This window comes from Piliocolobus tephrosceles, chromosome 15, assembly GCF_002776525.5.
Source record: "Piliocolobus tephrosceles isolate RC106 chromosome 15, ASM277652v3, whole genome shotgun sequence".
In the NCBI taxonomy this organism is placed as follows: domain Eukaryota; kingdom Metazoa; phylum Chordata; class Mammalia; order Primates; family Cercopithecidae; genus Piliocolobus; species Piliocolobus tephrosceles.
This window is the reverse complement of record NC_045448.1, coordinates 99,228,396-99,250,714: the sequence shown is the minus strand read 5'-3', so window position 1 is coordinate 99,250,714 and position 22,319 is coordinate 99,228,396.

Genomic DNA, 22,319 nt, shown 5'->3' with positions numbered 1-22,319 from the left:
AGAAGGGCTTCATGCATCTTCCCTTTCGTCACTCTGAATATTAAAACGATGTGTGTTGCAGCCAGGCGCGGTGGCTCACGCCTGTAATCCCAGCACTTTGGGAGGCCGAGGTGGGTGGACCACGAGGTCAGGAGATTGAGACCACCCTGACCAACATGGTGAAACCCCGTCTCTACTAAAAATACAAAAATTAGCTGGGCATGGTGGTGCATGCCTGTAATCCAGCTACTTGGGAGGCTGAGGCAGGAGAATCACTTGAACCCAGGAGGCAGAGGTTGCAGTGAGCCGAGATCTTGCCACTGCACTCCAGCCTGGCAACAGAGCTAGACTCCATCTCAAAAAAAAAATAATAATAATAAAGGAAAATAAAGAAAAAAAATGTGTGTTGCTGGGCATGGTGGCTCACGCCTATAATCCCAGCACTTCAGGAGGCTGAGGCAGGTGGATTGTCTGAGCTCAGGAGTTCGAGATCAGCCTGGCCAACATGGCGAACCCAGTCTCTACTAAAATATAAAAAATGAGCCAGGTGTGGGGGCGTGTGCCTGTAGTCCCAGCTACTCAGGAGGCTGAGGCAGGAGAACTGCTTGAACCTGGGAGGTGGAGGTTGCAGTGAGTCAAGATTGTGTCACTGCACTCCAACCTGGGCAACACAGTGAGACTCCATCTCCAAAAAAAAGAGGATGTGTGTCCAGGGTCCAGATTCAATAACATTAATACTTGTTACTGTTGTTTTATCAAGGTCATTCTGGAAAGCAGCTGGGCTTTTCTTTTTCCCCCTACTGCTTGGTGATGAAGTACATCATGATTGCAAGGTGGTTTGGAGCCACCACCTTGATTCCTGCTAAGGCACTAGGAGTCTTTCCACCGCAACTTTTGTACCGGCATAAATGTCAACACAGTGGAAAGATGAGTAATATTTTACTAGTATTAAGAAAATAGCTTTAACCACACAAACTCCTTGAAAGGGACTCAGGTGTGTAGGGACCCCACATTGAGAACCACTGAATTATGTTTTGTCATAGAAATGGAGGTAGTATATTTTCCACCATGTGGGTAAATGGTGGAGATTCAGACACAGTCTGTATAGCTAGTGTTTCGTATCTGTCCTTATTTTTGACTCTGCGGATGGCCACCCGAGGCTGCCAAGCGCTCATCATTGAGATGGTGCTGGGCTTGTTGAGCTGGATATGCTAACTCCTGGGCCTTCTGGTTGGAAAGATGTACGGGCCAGGCAGATGAGCACCAGGGCAAGCCACCTGGCCCACAGGAAACCACTCTCCCCAACAGAAACCACTTATTTTCTTCCTGCTGAAAACAAGCCTCAGAGACCCAGGCGGTCAAACAACACCAACAAAAACAAACAAAAACCCATTTTAATCTCATAAGTAGGTCAGAGTTGCACATTTCATGAGAATTGGGTCCAAAATTCTCTACTTATCCAGGTACCACTAATTATCCAGATATTTCAGTTGAGCTGATTTAGTGAGCAGTTTCCGTTCTGCACTTTACATTTTTATGAATACAACTGTGGATAAAGTATGCGCAGACATAGAATATTCTATTTCTTCTTTACGGATATATCTCTCTATAAAGTGTATTTATTCATATAGTAGCGCCCTCCCCCTGTCCCGCTTTATCTGCAGTTTCTCTTTCCACGCTTTCAGTTACTCATGGTCCACTGTGGGGGCTAAAAATAGATTGAGTACAGTACAATACAATATTTGGACACAGAGAGGCCACATTCACACACCTTTTATTACAGCACACTGTTATAATTGTTCTATTTTATTATTATTTATTGTTAATCTCTTACTGTGACTAGTTTATAAGTTAAAATTTATCATATGTATGTTTACACAGGAAAAAACATAATATATGCAGGGTTTGGTATAAGCCACAGTTTCAGGCATCCACTGCAAGTCTTGGAACTTATCCCCACTGCATAAGGGGGGCTACTGTGTAATATTTGTATGAGTATTTTTTTTAGTATATGTCTGTCCACAAAGTAGGCTTTCCTGTACCCATACATTAGAAAGACAGACAAGTAGATCTATAGAAGGCCACTGGAGAATCAGAATATGCCACACCAAAATATGTCACACCAGAATATGCCACTTTGGCATAAGGATTTTTTTTAAAATTTTTTATTTTCATAGGTTTTTCGGGAACAGGTGGTGTTTGGTTACATAAGTAAGTTATTTAGTGGTGATTTGTGAGATTTGGTGGACCCATCACCCAAGCAGTATACACTGCACCAAATTTATAGTCTTTTATCCCTCACCCTCTTCCCACCCTTTCGCCAAGAGTCCCCAAAGTCCATTGTATCATTCGCATAAGGATTGTTTTGAGATGAGGGCAATTAAGAAGCAGCAAATGCAGAAAAAAGCAGGACCTAAATTTCCCTTTGTGAAGGTGTTTCTCCTCCCCCCTTCCATACCAAGAGGAAAACAACTCTTGTCACTAGAGACAGAAATTCAGCACTAAGACAGGTTTGCACAAACAAACCTCACAAATATCACCCTTACCTTTCATTCGGTTCCCCTATATGTTTACTCTCCCACTTCTACAAGCCCAGGTTGCTTCTTGCTTGTTTTGTTACTTCTCTGCAAATTTATCACCCTTTGTTAAAATGGTATATAAACTCCTGGGTCTAACAGCTTCTTTGGTTCTTCACTTCTTTTCTATGAATGTCCTTTCACACAAAAATTAAAATAATAACATAAAATAAGATTTTGTGTATCTTTTCTTCTGATGGTCTCACTTTTGTCAGTGTGATTAACAGGCCCCAGCTAAGGAACAGAAGAAGGTCAAGGAAAAAGTTTATTTTCCTCCCTTAAACTATGTAGTCCAGTATGACTGAACACACATAGTCACTAATGGAAAGTGTTCGGCTGAGGGTAGAAGGGGATGCATTGGCCAAGGTTTCAAGAGGAGAATTGACTGCTTGGATTCAGTTCTTCATTTTCTCAAAGATAAGTCACCCAATGCCCCATTGTGTTAGTCTGTCAGGGCTGTCATCACAAAGTACCACAGACTGGATGGCTTAAACAACAGAAATTTATTGTCTCCAAGTTTTGGAAGCTGGAAGTCCAAAATCAAGGTGTCAGCAGGGTTGGTTCCTTCTGGGGACCTTGAGGGAGCATTTGCTCCATGCATCTCCCTAGCTTCTGGTGGTTTGCTGGCAATCTTTGGCATCCCTTGGCTTGTAGACTCACTTCCCTGATCTCTGTCTTCAAGTGGACATAGTATCTCCCTGTGTGTGCGTTTGCCCAAATGTCCCCCTAACATCCCCTTTTACAAGGACACCACTCATATTGGATTAGGGCTACCCTAATGACATCCTCTTAACTAACTACTTTGTAGCAACCCCATTTCCAAATAAGGCCATAGAGTTATTAGGAGTTAGGGCTTCTGCATATGAATTTGAGGGAGAGACACTCAGCCCATAACACCTTTACTAATAATACTAGCAAATTATTCATAAGTAATAATAACATGAGGAAGAATCTAATAGAGGTGGGGCAGAGAGAGGGATGGTGAGGAGAAACCAGTGCAGATATCCCTAACTTTTTTGGCACCAGGGACCCATTTCATGGAAGATAATTTTTGCATGAGTTGGAAGGTGAGGGGCAGAGGGTTTCAGGATGAAACTGTTCCAACTCAGATCATCAGGCATTAGATTCTCACAAGGGGCACACAACCTAGACCCCTCACATGTGCAGTTCACAATAGGGTTCATGCTCCTCTAAGCATCTAACGCCTCCACTGACCTGACAGGAGGCAGAGTTCAGGTGGGAATGCTTGCTCACCTGCTGCTCACCTCCTGCTTTGCGGCTGGGTTCCTAACAGGCCACAGACGGCCTGGGGATTGGGGAACCCCTGAACTAATGGGGCAAAGTTTAGGAGAACAGGGGGCTCCATCCACACCATGAGATTGGGGCACTGGTGTTGTACAGAGGCAGTGGTGGCCCAGTGTCCCTGTGTCCCTGTCCTATACTGAATCCGGCTCATGAGACAGATGCAGTTTATGGTCGGACTCCATGTGGTCCAGTCCTCCCTTGATAAAGAAGGTAATTCAATGGGAAGAAAGTGAACTGTCCCTGGTCTCACTGTCACTGGCTTGTCTCTGGCTTGTAAGGACCGCCAATTTCACATGGAGTGTCTGGGACAGAGTCCTCACAAATTTGATTTGGTGCCAGTGATCTGGGGCTTTGTGGCAATCTTCTGCCCTGCTTGAGGTTACAGGCCAAGGTTAAAAGACCAGCGACCCAAAAGCCTGGCCACTAGAGTGTGGATGTTGGGTGGGGTATTCACAACCATTCTACGGAAAGCCCAATGCCTGAGGTAAGACCATAAGCTCTACTCTCCTGATCTAAAAGACAAACACTCTTCTCTAAGACAAAGGCTATCTCTAAGACAAATGCTATCAGAATGATGATGAAAATCAATTTTCTGCCCCTTTTTTTTTGTTCTGACAGATGTGACTGATCTCTGGCAATAAAATGCTCCAGATGAAAGAAATCAAAATTAAATACTGTCTGCAGTTTAACACTGCCACTAAATTCCATTTTTTGGTTGATTTTTATGTCCTCTTTATCAATTCACTGCTTGATTGAGAAAATGATTGTCTAGCTCAGTTATACTATGCCTTGCATTGACCAAGAGAGGTATCCCAGCCTCATGACACGGATCTCGTAACTGTCAAATGGAGGCACTTCTGTGAGGCAGAGGGCACAATTCCATGCATGAGCTTGCAATGCACAATCTCTGCTATCAGGGACTCAACATTCTAGGATTTAGTTTTCCAGATTTGTTTCTTTGATTTAATGGAAAAGATGTCTCTATTTCCTACCCTGCTATTTTTATATTGAGACCAGAGTTCATTGGTACATCTTTTTGTTCCCATCAGCTTTTTCCCCTCTTGGGGTCCTGTTGTGTGCACTGGCCTCACAGCGTAGCTCAGAGGAGTTGCCCTAGGAAGGAATTACAATGGAGGACGGTCCTTCCCCACATGCATGCAAGTCCTCCAACACCATGCATGTCCAGCAGTGATCCTGGTGGCATTATGGACCAGAAAGGAAAAGCCATAGTAAGAAACAGCTGTTTGGCTTGAAGATGTGTTGGTTTGCTTATGTTTGTGACTTGCTTGCTTTTTTGCTTTGGGTTTTCAAGATGCTGGTGTTATTGGTGACAATGGCAAGGACTCCTGTGTCTTGTGAACCATAACCAGCTCCTGGCATTCTCAAGTTGGTGGCAAGATGCATGTCATGTGCATGGGGACTGCAGAGGCCCCATGTGGATGGATCCTTGGTGCTTCTCAGATAAGACCAGACTACTTAGGAAGCAAAACTGTGGTGGGAATAATGGGTCACATATAAGAGAAATATATATTTTTTATTTATAGTTTCCTCTTGGTTTAATTTACTTTTTCATTACAGGATGATAGCGCTAGATGAGACATGATCTACAAACCAAACCACAAGCCACTTAGAGACATCAGGACGATGAAAATCAAGTTTCTGCTAGTTTGTTGTTGCTGTTGTTCTGACAGATGTGATTTATCTCTGGCAAAAAAAAAAAAAAAGTTCCAGATGAAAGAAATCAAAATTAAATACTGTCTGCAGTTTAATACTGCCATGAAATTGCATCTTTAGGTTGCTTTTTTTGTCCTGTTTATTTTATGAATTGACTACTTGATTGAGAAAATGATCGTCTGGATCAGTTATACTATAGGCTGCACTGGCCAAGATACCAAAATCATTGCAGAACCACTGTTTTTCATTCTGGTAGTTTTACTCAGTAGACACTGTACCTCTCAGGTAACTAGGAAATCAGAGTAAAAGCTTCCATCGATAATGTCAGAACACTAATTTTCTCTCCTGCTTCTTGCCTTCCTGCAGCTCAGACGGCATGGGAACCCATTACAGTTCCCTCATAGTGGAAAGCAAGCCGAGGATGCTTGCATTGGACCTGACCCAGGAAGTGGTGTCAAGCACCAGGTCCCTGGGACAGCTCTTCCCTTCCTCTCTCTCTGATGTTTGCCCCCAGAGGAATGAAGATTCTTCTAGATTTTAGTACAGAATGGAGGCTGTCAGTGATACCCATATGTTAGAAAAAGCCAACAGAGCAATAATGTCTCCAAGAAATGAAAGATGCAGCTTTTAGAATGAATGGAAATTACAGTTCAGTTTTGAATTATTTGCAAGCCACTTGAAGATTTCAAAAACCTATTTCATCAACTCTAACAATAGCCCTTTACTGGTATAATTATCTGCATTTTGCAGGAGTAGAGATTGAGGTACAAAGAGAAGACACATTACACTTGCCTGAGGCTTTGATGAAACTTCTGACAAATATCAGGGGACATATACTTCTAACAGTATTTTTAGTTACTCGATGGACAACAATTGCTTCTCTTTTTAAAGATCACAGTCATTGAGGAATTCACCATATTTCTGTAGTAGGAAGAATGTTTATATCTGTGTCTTGTCTTTCTGGTTAAAGGTATGTGTTTCCATCACACTACCTGACTTCAAACTATACTACAAGGCTGCAGCAACAAAAACAGCATGGTACTGATACCAAAACAGATATATAGACCAGTGGAACAGAACAGAGGCCTCAGAAATAACACCACACATCTACAACCATCTGATCTTTGACAAACCTGACAAAAACAAGCAGTAGGGAAAGGATTCCCTATTATATAAATGGTGTTGGGAAAACTAGCTAGCCATATGCAGAAAGCTGCAACTGGATCCCTTCCTTACACCTTGTACAAAAGTTAACTCAAGATGGGTTAAAGACTTAAACATAAGACCTAAAACCATAAAAACCCTAGAAGAAAACCTAGGCAATACTCTTCAGGACATAGGCATGGGCAAAGACTTCATGACTAAAACACCAAAAGCCATGGCAACAAAAACCAAAATAGACAAATGGGATCTAATTAAACTAAAGAGCTTCTGAACAGTAAAAAAAAAAAAAAAAAACTATCATCAGAGTTGAACAGTCAACCTACAGAATGGGAGAAAATTTTTGCAATCTAGCCATCTGACAAAGGGCTAATATCCAGAATCTACAAAGAACTTAAACAAATTTACAAGAAAAAACAAACAATCCCATCAAAAAGTGGGTGAAGGATATGAACAGACACTTCTCAAAAGAAGACATTTATGCAGTCAACAAACACATGAAAAAATGCTTATCATCACTGGTCATCAGAGAAATGCAAATCAAAACCACAATGAGATACCATCTCACGCCAGTTAGAATGGTGATCATTAAAAAGTTAGGAAACAACAGATGCTGGAGAGGATGTGGAGAAATAGAAACACTTTTACATTGTTGGTGGGAGTGTAAATTAGTTCAACCATTGTGGAAGACAGTGTGGTGATTCCTCAAGGATCTAGAACTAGAATTACCATTTCACCCAGCAATCCCATTACTGGGTATATACCCAAAGGATTATAAATCATTCTATTATAAAGACACATGCACACATATGTTTATTGTGGCACTGTTTACAATAGCAAAGACTTGGAACCAACCCAAATGCCCATCAATGATAGACTGGATAAAGAAAATGTGGCACATATACACCATGGAATACTATGCAGTCATAAAAAAGGATGAGTTCATGTCCTTTGCAGGGACATGGATGAAGCTGGCATATTCTCAGCAAACTAACACAAGAACAGAAAACCAGACACCACATGTTCTCACTCACAAATGGGAGTTGAACAATGAGAACACATGGACACAGAGAGGGGAACATCACACACCGGGGCCTGTCGGGGAGTGGGGGCCTGGGAGAGGGATAGCATTAGGAGAAATACCTAATGTAGATGATGGGTTGATGGGTGCAGCAAACCACCATGGCACATGTGTACAAACCTGCATATTCTGTACATGTACCCCAGAACTTAAAGTGTATATATATATATTAAGTTATATATATATGGTATTTGCTTCCTCTTTGGCAATGTAATGGCCACGCCATGTCATCATCAGGAGTGTCTTTCTATCTTGGATGCAAGTTTTTACCCGGTGCATTTGTCAAAGTGCTCTTAGCTCTTGGAAAAACAGGTTCTCTGCTCCCATAAGGAAGCGAGAAGAAAAGAATTTTCCAGCTTTCTAAAAGGCAATGTGTGTTCTGTCTTAGCCACTTCCCATCACTCCCAGCCCCACCAGGAAAAGTCAGTATTCATTTTTGATGTATAAAAGTAATTGCATCTAAGTTACCTTAACCAGGCTCCATAATTCAAGTCAAAAGCAACCAAAAGCAGAATGAAAAACACATGGTAAAGAATGGAAACAGCATGGTCTATTAAAATACCTTTGCAGTTTGCTTTTATCTCTCCTTCCAGACATCCTGCCTAGGGTCGCTCTCTTCTGCTCTGCACCAGGGTCCCCCTCCTCCCTTCCCTGAGCCAGCAGTCCTGAAAGGCAGCCTTTGATGTGAGGGCTCCCCACTCCTGCATCTACCTTTTGCAAAATTACAGGAAGAGGCTGGAAGCCCGTGCGCTGCTGCAAAGACCCTGAAACAATGCAGAAGAGGGGCCAGGCACTCAGGCAGGGATATTTTCCACTTATTTTGTGGCACAGAAGGGAGGTGCAGGAGAACACACGCATAGCAACACCTGGCACTCCCACACTTAGGCACAAATAGTGCTGGGGTGCAGATGCTGCCGAGGAGGTGTGGGGTTGCTGAGAATTAGCCGAGTTGCTCTGAAGCTTCTCAGAGATCTCTACTCACATGGCCCTATCACTCCTTGGTGAATGGTGCAAGGTTTTGGCTTTTTCTTTCTTTTCCTTTTTTTGATAAAGACTTATGTTTATAGAACTGATCAAATAGAAAGGTATTTCATTGGCTGTAGCCTAAAGGATCAAACTAAGCTATCTGCAGAGAATGGAGGATGCCTGAGAGGGGTGTGTGGGAGTAAGAGAGCCGCCCTTAGGACTGTAAGAATCCAGGCAAAAGGAAAAAGAAAACCTGCAAAGATGGTTTATAGCAGGGGACTGCAAATTTTGGTGGCAACCCACACCAGGAAGTACATTTTTACATCACAACCACTTCAAAGACCCTCACATTTAATGCTAGAAAAATATACTGTCATGAAAAAATTCTGGAAAGAATTTCTTACTATGTGAAAAGCATTCTGTTCCCTTTAATTCTATTTTTTCCTGCTCTAGTCAATTTCTTTTTGTTGTTAAAAATGTACCGATCTCAATCCACTGAAATAATTTCATGACCCATAGCATGAACTATGAAACTGACCCCAAGCTTGAAACACTTCTGTTTCAATGAAGCCTGGACAAGACAGAGTGTCTCGTGAACATGTGGAGAGGGCAGCAGAAAAGCACCCCAATTTACAACAATGTCACAAAAGAAAAGCGAGCTCCGGGGCTTGTGGGATGGAGGTGCAACTCTCAAATGTCAATAATCAATAGGAGAAACGTGTCCCTGACTTTCAAACAGAGGCTCTTGCGAGGGAGTTACATCATTAATCTGCCTTATAAGAAACTTTACTTCGGCATTTCTTGTCTTTCGTGTGAAAGGAATAAGAGTGTTTGAGGTGGCAGGCAAGCATTTAGATGTTGAAGAATCCCTCTAAACCATTGTACTACAGCTAAGGCAGCTTCACTAGGCCCTGGCTGCCTGGGTATGAGGCTTTGGGCTCAGAGAAGGGACTCCTTCCGACAGGGCCCTGAGAATCTGCAGTTAGACCTGTGGACCTCACACACTTATTAAAAGCGCTCTCAAAAGCGCCTCAGTTTGGACCATAAATTCAACGGTCATCCTAAGTATGAATAACTGAGAAAGGTATATCTAGAGTAGGCAGTCTACTTTATTCTTATTGCTTTGTCACAAAAACACACAACCCATGTGAATTCACCTCTGATTTCTAACACTGTGGTGCTCATATTAAGGAAAGGATCAAAGTAACGCAACCGGGTACCAGGTAAGTAATCCTGTTCCGAGGGCTCGTGGTCATAAAAGGTTCCGGTCAGCTGCAAACCTGCTGAGGGTGTCCCCTAGTCCTTCCCACCTGGAGGAACAAAGGTCCTTTTAGATTCCAGTCCTGGAGGCCCTGCGCCATCCCAAGTGGGTGGAGGTATGTGTATACGTGTAGGGGCGGCCCGTGCCATTCACAGGCGAGATCTAGACATAGCTCAGCTGACACAGATTTGGGAGCCAGGAGCTTGCTGAGCTATGAACACCCCATATTCCCCAAACTGCAGCTCATCTCCAGCTTCTAGTTTCCCACTTCTTTTGTCCTCAAATAATTCTCGTGTCCCGTTGGCTTGCTCCCTCCCTGGCGGATCAAAGCTGGCTCTTTTGCTGGGTTTTGGAACTACCTTCCATCCCTGAGAGGTGGTGCTCCCCATAGACAGCCAGCCTGACTTCGAGGCCCGCTTACTATCCCCTCCTGTGGACAGACCCTCCCACTACACCCTTCTGTGGACAGGCCCTCCCGTGGCTGCCCCATGACCAGGCTTGTCCTCTCCCTGGGCTTTGTGTGGGTCAGCTTGTTCTGCCACCTTGTTAGGCTGGTTCCTGGAGCTTCTATCTGTTGTGGCCTGGGTCGCCACCCTGTCCCTGGTCACCTGTGTGGCCGGACCCTGTGTCCCTCACTGGAGCACCCTGAGCTAGGCTGCCTCAGCTCTTCCTTACCTGCTCCTCTTGCTGTGAGGATCCTGCTTCCAGCTATGCCCTTGGCGGCTGCTCTGTACTCTGTACAGACACCCTGGTTGATGGCAGGCATGTCATGGCCTGTCCCCACGCTGGGCTTTCATTTTTACTTTGTAACCTACTTTTATCGAACATCTGTGGTCGCTTAAAAGTCAATAATATATCTGGAGATCGGGTGAGATGGATTGTTTTAAACTTCACCTTGATAAGATAAAACAATGTTGAAAGTTGACTGTGAGCCTTTGGCGTCCTTTACTGTAGAGGAGAAGGGCAGAAGGGGATGACCTGTCCTGTTTAATGTGGCATACAAAACCTGAATCTGGGATCCAGAGGTTTCCACCCTCCCTCCACTGCCACAAGGAAGGAAAAAGGACTTAATAAACACCAGAGACTTTACTGCACAATATGATGGTAAAGAAATCGCAGTTCTGCCTCTTAGTAATTGGTAGCAAAATGATAGTCTCCCAAAATATGCACGTCTGAATTCCTGGAACCCATGAATATGACACCTTACATGGCAAGAGGGTCTTTGCAGATGTGATTAAGTTAAGGATCCTGAGATAGGGGGATTATTCTACATCAACTGGGCAGCCCCCAATGTAATCATCAATGCCCTTATATATGAAAGATGGAGGCTGGAGAACCAGGGTGAAAGAGAAATGGGAAGTTGCTGTGCTCTGGGCTTTGAAGACGGAAGAAGGGGCCATGAGCCAAGGAATGCAGGCAGCTTCCAGAAGCTGGAAAAGGTGGGGAAACATACCTCCCCTAGAGCCTCCAGAATGCATCCCTGCTGGTACCTTGATTCTGGCCTAGTGAGACCCGTTTCAGACTTCCGACCTGCAAAAATTTAACACAGTAAATCTGTGTTGCTTTGAGACAGTACGTTTATGGTAATTTGCTAGGGCACCCATAGGAAACCAGTACAGCGACTAGAGCTCCTTAGTTCAGATACTTTTCTGGATTTGTTCCCTCATCTGCAAGTGAGGAATTGTGATTGACCCTGCACCAGGTGGCTGCTGTGAAGACGGCGGGACGGTGCAAAGCAAGTCAAGCCTACCGGGTACTTTCTGCCATACAGCGTGGGCTCAGTTGACGGTAGCCGTGGCTGTTAGTGCCTCCTTGAATCCCTGCAAGTGACGGACAAGGTCACTGTTATTGTTCTCATTTTACAGGTGTGGTTCTGGGAAGTTAAAACCTTGCCTGGGCCCAGTGTGAGTGGTAGAACTAGGACCTTGCGCCCTGGCAACCTGACTCGCCAGCTCCCACCTCCCTTCCTTGACAAAATGCAAGTGTAGTGGACGTTTTTAAAGTGAAGTTGCAGTGGTGAACAAGGGACATTAAACTTGGATCCTAACAAGAACACTGTGACCAGTGATAGGCATTGTTGGGGCTCAGCAAACAACACCCCAAAGTGTGCCGCTGTGGCCTGCTGAGTGCTTTGAATGGAAGCACACTGGAAAGGCCTCTGAAGCAAAGTCTCTCTCTGATCTTCTCCTGTCCTCCTCCTGTTTCCTTTCCTCCCTTAAGACAGGTCAGAGAAGCCAGAACCACTCTTCCTACAAAATAAAACTTAGAAGTAGGCCAGGCGTGGTGGCTCATGCCTGTAATCCCAGCATTTCGGGAGGCCGAGGCGGGCAGATCACCTGAGGTCAGGAGGTCGAGACCAGCCTGGCCAACATGGTGTAACCCCATCTCTACTAAACATACAAAACATTAGCCAGGCGTGGTGGCGGGCACCTGTAGTCCCAGCTACTTGGGAGGCTGAGGCATGAGAATCGCTTGAACCTGGGAAACGGAGGTTGCAGTGAGCTGAGATCGAGCCACTGTACTCCAGCCTGGGCAACAACAGCAAAACTCCGTCTAACAAAACCCTAGAAATATTACTGTAAGGTTTCCCTGGCCCTTTTGTGTAGGAATTGGCTATAAAGAAATTCCCAAACCTATCTTGTCTGAAAGGAGATCCTAAGACCTCATTCCACAGAGGTCCTGCCGTGTGTCTGGGAGGAAGGACTGCTCCACAGAGAGGCCAAGATGAATCAGAGCAGACAGGCCTTGCTGGGGTTCCCCAGTCAGTCTGTTGCCATTAGGCCATACCCTTTATGTCCAAACACATTTTTACACCACTATACACTCTTCATCAAATCTAAACATAAAAATGGACAGTCTTCTCTGGGATCTTTGGGTCTTCATTTCTGAAGCCTCCCATGTCATGAAATAAATTAGTTATGCTTTTCTCTTGTTAATCTAGATTTTGTAATAGGAATGCCAGCCATGACCCTTACGATGGGGAGGAAGAGTTTTGTACCATTCCGCCTCTACAATATGAATTACAGTAGAAAAGTTTCTAAGATCTCAAATTAAACATATACAAATAGATTATTCACACCTTCATCCTTCAACAGACATTTATTTAGGACCTACTAGGCATCATTCACTGTAGTAGGTATTGGGGATATCTCAGTGAACAAAATAGAGTTTCTGCATTCATTGGAGTTCACATTTTATTGGAGGAGAGATAAACATATATATGTATGCAGATGTGTACATGTGTGAGATAGCAAGTAAATCAGGGTAAGGAGCGAGAGATTGATAAGGAGTGTCATTTTAGATGAAGTGTTTAGGGGAAGCTCTCAGATTGGGTATGAATGAAGGAAGGAGGAAGCCTTGTGTTTATCTTGGAGAAGAGCCTGACAGAGATACCAGCAAGTGTGAAGGCCCTGGGGCAGGGCAGTGTTTGGCACAGCTGGGTCAGGGCAATATGACTGGAGTCCCTCTAGATGGACAGAGAGAGAAGGAAGAGATGAGGTCAGATTCCTGGGGCATGGATCATGTAGGGATCTCTCGGCTACGGTTGGAGTTAGGATTTTATTTCGACTTGGGAAGCCTTTGGAACATTTGGGAAAAGGAGACACACTGTCTAATTTAAGTTACAAATATGATCACTAATTTTAAACAGAGACCTGTGGTTAAATGGAGCTCACACTGGCCTCTGGGGTTGCCTGGTTCCTCCTGCCCCAGGCTGGCGGAGGTTTGATGACACTTCCCAGGAAAGAGTGAAGCACAGCAGACAAAAGTAGAAGCAGCTCAGGGCAGCAGGCCAGGATCCTGCCAGAGCTCAGCAGCAGCCAGAGTGGAGGATATGCTGCCGCCGCTGCTTCATAATAGCAGCTGAAGGGTTTATCAATCCTTCTACCCAACTTTCGTTATTTAAACAATGTTGAACTTGCCACTGTGAGTTTCCAAACTGTCTGACTTGTGGAGAGCCCTGTCTTAATTAGAAGGTCCTCATCCCACTCTTCCTTACTGCCTGCAGAGTTTTTCCACCTGAGAGTGTTTGTAGACACGGAACCATGGGTGTTCTTATTTCTCCCCTCACTTGGATGATCGCCCATGCTGGTTAATTGGAGTGCCAACACATTTGCACCTGCATAGATTTTTACATTTTCAATTTGCAGGAATAGAGAAACAGGGGCCTAAAAGGGGTTTGTCTCAGGCACTTTCCACATCTTAGCTTTATGTCTTATACACGCTATTATTTTTTCACTGGACCTGATTTGAATGTCTTGTTTGACCTCTGTCTTTGATTTTGGGATTGGAAGGGCATAACGTTTGGCCATTGGTTCTCTATTCAATGTAAATAAAGTTGAAGTAAAGAGACTATTCTCTCTCGCCTGCTTTTTTGGTTCCTAAAGTAGATTTAAAGAGAGCAAAATATTATAGTTTCCTAGTAAGTTAATTAAAAGATTCTGAAGAAAATTGGACAGCTTTTCAAAAAGGAAGTTTACAGAGTTCAGAATTTTTTCAGCATTTCCATCCTCTTCTCTTCCCCCAACACACACAGGCTCATACAGAGACACACACAGACACACGCAGAGACGTGTGTACACAGAGACATGTGCACACACAGACACACCCACACAAACTAATACATTAGTAAATGTAAGCTTCCAAGTCATTAAATCTACTCCTTAAGCATACAATATCATCAGATATTAATACTTATTGCGTCCAAAAATTCCATTTAAAAAACACGTCCTTGTGCTACGTATCAAAAGGTAGGGAGTGAATATGAAACCTGCTTCCCAGCCAGGATTGCAGAAGGGAAAAGTACTAGCCAAGAAGAAATACTTCCAGCTCCTTCCTTTGGATTTCAACACTCCTTCAACCCAGCTGAATTAAACACAACTGTTTGGTTCAGCAAATATTTATTAGGCAGCTGTGCACTGTGTGCAAGTTACAGTGCTAGCTCTCAGGGTTTAACTAGGGTGGATGAATATACTTCCCAGCCTCTTGAGAAGGTGCTGAAACTAAAGGGAGAATTAAAAATGAAAAATAAAAATAAGTTCAAGTCCTCATTCTTTTCTTCTTTCTTTCTTTCTTTCTTTTTTTTTTTTTTTTTAAAGGACTCTCTCTCTGTCACCCCGGTTGGAGTGCAGTGGCACGATCTCGGCTCACTGCAACCTCCACCTCTCAAGTTCAAGCAATTTTTCTGCCTCAGCCTCCTGAGGAACTGAGATTACAGGCACATGCCACCATGCCCAGCTAATTTTGGTATTTTTTAGGAGAGGCAGGGTTTCCCCATGCTGGCCAGGCTGGTCTTGAACTCCTGACCTCAGGTGATCTGCCCACCTCGGCCTCTCAAAGTGCTGGGATTACAGGTGTAAGCCACCGCGCCCGGCTTCATTTTTAAGATGAGGTCCTTTCTCCGTTGCGGGGACTTTTCCAAGTTTCTAGTGGGATTAGTGTGAAACTGGCATTGCACTGCCTGCGTTCAAATCCGGCTTCCCCTGTACTGCCTCTGTGCCCCTTTGCTTCTCACTGCCTCAGTGTCCTCACCTGTAAACAAGGAAACCAGAAGCACTCCTCATAGAGCCACCCTGCACATCCTGTGTGTGTGTGTGCAGCACATACAACACTGCTGCACACACCATGAGCACTCAAACGGCAACTACTACTATTTCTCTAATTCAGAGCTTGTTTTATTTTAAATTTGGAATCCAAATTAGTCCTATTCTAAATTCTTTACGAAAATGATTTTTTTCTTTTTTCCCCTTTTACTTTGGGGAGCCAAGAGACTCCCTTATTTCATTTTACAAAATGTTGGATTTTTGAAATGTCCAAAAGAGAACAAAGAGAAGTGAAGTAGCGTTGTCCTTACGTCATTACCCACCCCTCAACACATCTGGCATATTTTCTGGTACCTTCGAAGAAGTCCTATCACTTTCCATCTCCATATTGTTCACATTCCTTCCCACCGCTAATGTTCTCAGTGTCTGCAAATTTCTCCTTTCCTCGAGGTGCCACTTCCCTTTCTCTATAAACTTTATCCCAAGTATTTAAAAACATCTGTAGATTTTTGCCCTCAATACCTGAAGCATTCATTTATGTCATTCAAACCATGTTGTCCCTTGCATAGGACAACAGGGTTGCTCTTTTGCAATTCAAGTCTAATGCCAACTGGATAGGAAAGTACTGGAAAGAAATACATTGGCCGGGCACGGTGGCTCACGCCTGTAATCCTAGCACTTTGGGAGGCCAAGGCGGGAGGATCGCCTGAGGTCAGGAGTTCGAGACCAGCCTGGCCAACATGGTGAAACCCTGTCTCTACTAAAAATACAAAAATTAGCAGGATGTGATGGCCTATGCCAGCTACTCAGGAGGCTGAGGCACTAGAATCACTCGAACCTGGGAGATGGAGGTTGCAGTGAGCTGAGATCGTGCCACTGCACTTCAGCTTGGGCAACAGAATGAGACTCCATCTCAGAAAAAAAAAAGACATTATCTTTAACTTGGTTGCACCCTCGGCAATGAATGACACGGTTCTAAGCTTCACTTTCCTTCTCTGAAAATAGGAGTAATAATAAAATTAATAATAATGTTTACCTATAGGGCTATTGTGTTAAATGAGCTTAAATGAGCTTAAACATAGTTCCTGGATATCATGATCATTCAATAAATTTTAACTTTTTTTTTTTTTTTTTTAGACGGGGTCTTGCTCTCTTGCCCAAGCTGTTTTCAAACTCCTGGGCTCTACCAATCCTCTTACCTCAGCCTCCGAAATTAGCTATTATTTGTAATAGACTAAATCATTCTGATTGGTTATTTACAATTTTTATAATTGGTGGTAACAATTAGACTGTTTTGTGTTTGCATAGAATTTTGCATTACCAAAACTTTCATGATTATTCTTAGTGTAGAAAATTTAGTAAACTATTTAAAATGTAGAGAAAAATGTAAAATTACTACTAATCTTATCCTTCAGAATCAATAATTTTATATATTTTGGTGTATTTTTTCAGTTCATATATTATGAATATTGTTTTCTAGTTTGAGTTTTAAAAATTAAAAGTTCTATGCAAACTTTATTTTTGGTGGTTACATATATTCCATACTATGACTATATCATATTTTATTTAACAATACTTCACTTTTGAGCTATTGCACTGTTTGTTGGTTTAAGTTATTACATATTATTACATATATATATAAAATGTTTTCATATAACCCATTGTGCTTCATCTTAACCATTTCATCTTCCTACAAAGGATACGACTTGGAGTAGAATATTCAAATCATGTCATTTTCTATTTTGTGTTCATACAAAACCATAAACTGATACGTTGAAACTAGTCTAGATTTATCTGCAGAAAACTAAGTCCATGCAAAAAGCACTATGATGGCTTTTACTTAACATGAAAATAGGTGGTTCCCACAGCCGCTTCAGATACCATCTAGACATGCTTACTCTTTAAAGACTAAATGACAGCGCTTTGGGAGGCTGAGGCAGGCAGATCACCTGGGATCAGGAGTTCATGACCAGCCTGGCCAATGTGACGAAACACTGTCTCTACTAAAAATACAAAAATTAGCCGGGCGTTTTGGCAGCTGCCTAAGTAATCCCAGCTACTCGAGAGGCTGAGGCAGGAGAATCGCTTGAACCCGGGAGGTGGAGGTTGCAGTGAGCCGAGATTGTGCCACTGCACTCCAGCCTGGGCGACAGAGTGAGACTCCTTCTCAAAAGATAAACAAACAAACAAACAAACAATAAAAAAAGACCAAAATGACATTATTGCACTTTCCTCTTAATATCTAATTACATGCTCCTCCTTAATAAAACACATCAAGGGTGTTTTATACATTGTTGCCTTGATATGGTTTTAGTTCAGTTTAATTTTTCAGTATTACTTTCTAACTGCAACAAAAGTCCTGTGTTAAAATGGATTTTTTATTCCTCTTTTCTCTATCTAAAATGTATCCATTAAATTCAGATGAAGTACCAAATTGTAAAACATTAAATGGCTCAGAACTTATGTGAGTTCTTTTCTATTTTTCATCCATAGTTTAGTGTATTAGAGACTAAGTGAGGAGGTGCTGACAAATCAATGGTAATAAAAAAATCATTAAACAGATTTTGTGGGGACATGGAGGGCATGCAGATCAAGGCACAAGGTGGTTGAGTTTTTCGTGATTCAAAAGGGACCAGTAATAGTGTAGAAGTCAATTACCAGATCATACTTTGAACTGATGTTATATTGCTATATTCTAATAACATGTCTTATCTAAATCTTTATCTTTTTATACTTCTCATCTATCCAACTATTATGAATATTTAAATATGTTGACTAAACAAATTGGTCATAATGACATATAGAGATAACCAATTTTCAAGGAATTCGATTTTGAATTAACAGTAAAAGACGTTGGCCATAAATTGGACAGAAAGCAGATTACTAAATAACTTGATTTTTAAATATATATATGTATATATATACATATATAGTTTTTGTTAATTATAATTTACAGTTTCCCACATAATTTAATGTTTTTGGATTCACCTTAAAATACCTTACAGTGGTATTTTTTTTTTTTAAAACTACTATTAAGTTAATGGTTAATCTTTCAATCAAAGATATCTTAGAATCAATAAATAAGAAAATAAATTGCAAGAATAGTATCTTTGAGTAGTAAGAGTATGTACGATTTTCCATTTTCTTCTTTTTGCTCGTCTGTATTTTTAATAGTAAACATAGATTATTTGTAGAGTGAAAAAATAAAAACAATCAATATAATTTTACCTCTTTCTTTGGTGGGGAGAGAATGAATTAAAATCAGTCTCTGGGCCATATCTTGTAAATATGAAATATTTTAGAGGTCAGTAGAAAGTGTGCAGGTCCCTGTGCTTTATGTCGTGAGAATGCAGTGAGACGCATGGCTTGGCCTGGCCTTGGGGATCTGAAATCAAGGGAGAACTCTGGAAGCTCTGAATAGAACGATGAAACCTAAAAGTACGAAATGTGCTGAAAGGCAAGATGGTGGGTGAGCAGTCAGGGAACCCTGTATTGGAAAATATGCAACTTTTCATGGAAGTTATGCATATATATATATATATATATATGTACACTTTTTTTTTTTTTTTTTGAGACGGAGTCTTGCTCTGTCGCCCAGGCTGGAGTGCAGTGGCCGGATCTCAGCTCACTGCAAGCTCCGCCTCCTGGGTTCACGCCATTCTCCTGCCTCAGCCTCCAGAGTAGCTTGGACTCCAGGCGCCCGCCACCTCGCCCGGCTAGTTTTTTGTATTTTTTAGTAGAGACGGGTTTCACCGTGTTAGCCAGGATGGCCTCGATCTCCTGACCTCGTGATCCACCCGTCTCGGCCTCCCAAAGTGCTGGGATTACAGGCTTGAGCCACCGCACCCGGCCTAAAATATTTTTTAATATAAGAAAATGCCTCCAAAATGTCATCGTTTGAGTGGATTAGTCAGCTACTCAATTAAATACAAAAACTTGTGTAAGGGGTCAGATGGATCTCAACGTGTAATAGACCTTATTCCAGCCCATCCTGGATACCCCAAAACCCTGACTTGGTCATTACACATTCTATGTATGTACTGAACACTCACATGTACCCCATAAATATGTAAAATATTATGTATCGATAAAAATTGTAAAAGCTTAGCAATAAAATAAAATTCAAATAATATTCCTTAGGAAACAAAACAACGATAATAAACTTACATACAGCAAATATGAGCTACAATAGCATTAATCTGTAATGCAGGTGTTTATTAACACTATCTTTGGACCGCAGAATAATTTAGAAAAAAAAAGACTGGACAGACAACTTTTTTTTTCTTTTTAGATTAGACTTGATAAAGTGTCTTGCATGGAGTCTAGCTAGAGGATATTTATATATATGATGTCTATTATTATATATATGGCCTCCTATCAGTATTGAGATTGTTACACAATTGACCAGAGCATTACTCAGGACTGTGTATCTTGGAGTTTGCCCTGCTCTGGAAATTGTAAAATATTCATGCATTTCCTTTTCAAAGCATGCAATAGCTCTCTGGGCTTTCAAACCATCAGCTGCGAAGAGTCATGTTGTATAAACACACTTTCCCAGAGTAATCAGACTCATCAGTAATTTGCCTTTTCAGCCCAGGCTTTCCGGAAATTCTGTCAGGGAGAAAATGTTCAAGTGCGCTGTGGCTTTCCCCCTTTCCAATGTTTATTTTATAATATTTCTTCTTTTGCTTTCCCCTTAAAAAATGTTTTCCGTTGTTTAAAACGGATTCCCACTGAGAGGGGGCAGGGGTTCAATTTTATTTAAATCTCTCCTCATTCCCGACGAGCAGGGGTTCTCTGTCTTCAAGCTGACACCCCCCCCCCGGTAGCTCTGGGCAGGGCGGCTTCTGTTCTTGGGCTCTGTCGTTGGTGGGAGCCAGCTGCCGGCACCACCTGCATCTCTGCTGTGGTCGGCGAGCTCCCAGTGGCCGAGAGCTTCCTCCCAGGGCTGGGACACTCCCTCTGCATGGAACAAGATGCCTACCGAGCTACTGTCCAAGCCTGCTGCAGAGACAGGCTGGGAAGGATGGCAAGGGTGAGAGAAAAGCACGGGGGAACCAGTGGCGCTTACCTGCGGTGTCAGGGTTCTGTCTTCTGTCCTCCAGCCTGATGAGCAGGGACAGCAGCCGTGCAGGCAGATGGCCGGGTTGGATGGCCCCAACCTTCTGTGCAGCTGCCAGCCAGCTGCGCTGCCCTTGTCAGTGGCGCTATAAATAAGGCACGTCTGGACATCGGCCAGGCCCAGGAGATAAGAACCCAGCCCCTGGCTCCCACATGCCTTTTAAGGTCTCCAGATTAAAGGAGGCTCAGCTTCCAGATGGGAAGGGGCTGCCATGTCCTCACTTGTCCTGCCTGCTTCAAGGACAGCCCAGGCCTCATATTTTCCAGGAATCCAAAGGGTGGCTGAACTGGGAAGGCCACCAGCACCAGAAAGGGACCTTGCTTTGTCATACAAGAGGCAGAGCCTCCAACAGGCTGCCCAGCTGCATCTCTGTGCACCCCTCAGATTAGGTGACTGGCTTGGAGGCCCAGGAGTGGAAGGACACTTCCCCCAGGCCACACAGCACCTCAGTGAGCCTGGAAATGTGGATTTCTAGTGCTGCCTTTTGGAACAAGCTCACTGACCTTCTCTTTGGCTTACGAGGGCCTTTGCTTGGGTGAGAGGATGTTGGGAAAACCGAACAATCGACTTAACAAATGCCAGGCATTTGTGAAGCCGTGGAGTGGAATACATTCGCAGAAAGTTCTCTCCCTCCCTATCCTCCCTGCTCAGGCATGATTATAAGGGTTTCTTGAGCCACACACTGTTTTCTCTATAGAATTACAACAGTGAAATCTTCCCAGACCCTTTTTAAAGCCATATGCTGGGAGAGGAAAGAGAAAACTGATTTGGGGGACCAACGGCTCCTGATTCTTCCTTAATGTCTTACTTATGAGTAGGTGAAAAGGCACTCACCCACGACGAGGGCCAGCCTCTTCCGAGGACTATTTGGCGACAGCTGTCTGCATTACCACAACAATCCTAAGCCTGCAGATTTATTCCAAGGAAAGAATAGTGGATGTGGGCAGCGACGTAACCGCAAGGACATTTCTCCAAGCTCTTTTTTTCTTGGAATTAGGCAAAGTTGGAAACAACCTAAGTGGCCAACAAAAGGGGGCTGATTAAATGAGAAATAGTGCATAAAAAAACAGAACAGACCAGCCACAGTGGCTTATGCCTGTAATCCCAGCATTTTGAGAAGCTGAGGCAGGAGGATCACTTGAGCCCTGGAGTTCAGGACTACAGTGAGTTATGACCATGTCACTGCACTCCAGTCTGGGCAACAAAGCAAGACCCTGTCTCTAAAAATAAAATCAAAAATAAAGCAAAGCAAAACATGCTGCAACCTTTAGAAATGTCAAAGGAGAATATTTAATGATATAGGAACAACGCATATAATAATATATTGAAAATAAAAAGCAGGTCATGGCTCCGCCTGTAATCCCAGCACTTTGGGAGGCTGAAGGGGGGGCAGATCACATGAGGTCAGGAGTTCGAGACCAGCCTGGCCAACATGGTGAAACCCTGTTTCTATTAAAAAAAAAAAAAATTAGCCAGGCGTGGTAGTGGGCATGTGTAATCTCAGCTACCCGCGAGGCTGAGGCAGCAGAATCGCTTGAATCCAGGAGGCGGAGGTTGCAGTGAACCAAGATTGCGCCATTGCACTCCAGCCTGGGCAACAACAGTGGTCACCCTTGAGGGGAAAAGGGTGTATGTATAATATGAAGTTACTACA